The sequence below is a fragment of the Palaemon carinicauda genome, chromosome 5 (genome assembly GCF_036898095.1).
Source record: "Palaemon carinicauda isolate YSFRI2023 chromosome 5, ASM3689809v2, whole genome shotgun sequence".
NCBI lineage: Eukaryota > Metazoa > Arthropoda > Malacostraca > Decapoda > Palaemonidae > Palaemon > Palaemon carinicauda.
This window is the reverse complement of record NC_090729.1, coordinates 23125551-23127061: the sequence shown is the minus strand read 5'-3', so window position 1 is coordinate 23127061 and position 1511 is coordinate 23125551.

The window sequence follows — 1511 nt, the reverse complement described above, 5'->3', positions numbered from 1 at the left end:
CCTTTTAGTGCCCAAGAAGCAAAACAAATGGATCGTTCTCTGCCTTTATCATCTCATTGAGACACTATGACACCAATAGCTACGCTACTCGCATCTGTTGTCACTAAAAACGGGCGATCAAATCTAGGACATATGAGTAATTCATTGCTAGTTAAGGTAGCTTTTCAAATGGTTAAAGGCCCTTTCTTCCTCCTCTCCCCAATTTATTAATTTTTGTTTCTATAAAGCATCCAGGGATTTCACTATGTGCCCAAACCCTCTTATGAATTTACGGTAATATCCAGCGTGCCCAAGGAACCCAGGTACTTCCTCAGAGTTACGTGGCCTGGGGAAATCTGTAATAGCTGCTACGGTACTGGGGCAGGGTTGGATACCTTTTGGGGTTATTATGTGACCAAAAATTCGACCTATTTACAGAAAATTTTGCACTTTGTCAAATTTATTTTCATACCATCACGTCGCAATGCTTCTAAAACCCTACGAATATTATTATGTTCTTCGGCCGTTTTCCCTGTAATTATGATATCATCCAAATAAACAAGAACAATATGGCCAATTAAGGGCGACAAAATCGCTTAGAAAAATGACTTGGAGCATTCCTAACACCGAAAGAAAGAAAATTAAACTGAAATAATTGATTGTTAGCTATAAATGCCGTTTTACATTTGCTCTCTTCTTGAATGGGTATTCGATAGTATCCAGATTTTAAATCAACACCTGTGAAATAATTGCTATCTTGTACTTTCACAAGTAATTCTTCGATTGAGGGCAAAGGGAATGCATTATCCTTAGTGATTGCATTCATTTTCCTATAATCAACACAATCTTACCGATCCATCCTTTTTCCTAACAGCTACAATTGTAGAAGCCCAGGGGGACTCGCTCTCCTCGATTATCCCTTATTCCCTTAATTTATTAATTTCTCTTTCTCTCTCTTCCTGGAAATGAATGGGTACCTTGAAAGGCTTTGACCTGATTGGCTCCTCCTGCCCAGTTTCAATGCTAATGGGAAATCGATCAATCCACCCAGTTGTCTCATCTCCAATTGCAATTACATCGGAATAATTCTTGACAATATCACCTAACTACAGGCTGATATTCTAAGGGACATAATTTCTGCGCTTGCAAAATCAAATTCTGAGTGCGTTCGTCTTTACGGGTTGGAGTTGTGGCTCCCAACATTCCATTATAAGCAATTTCACATAACTCTAATTCACACGCAGAATCACACCTTAAAACCACTCTTTTTTTTAGACAAATTAAATCTTGTTATATCTGCTTAGTTCTCTTTAATTTCTCTCAAGCCCTCTAATATCATAAGTGCCCAATTGTCAAGGGGTTTAACAGCTACCTTGGTTCCTTTCGCAAGAGGGCGACAAGGGGTCACAGATATGCTCGTAAGGGACTGGGGGACAACAATTCACCTCTCTCATGTATAGCTGATACCTACTTAAAGGTCTCTCCGAGCTAACACACGCACTTACTGCCCTCCTGATTTTCTATCGGCAAAA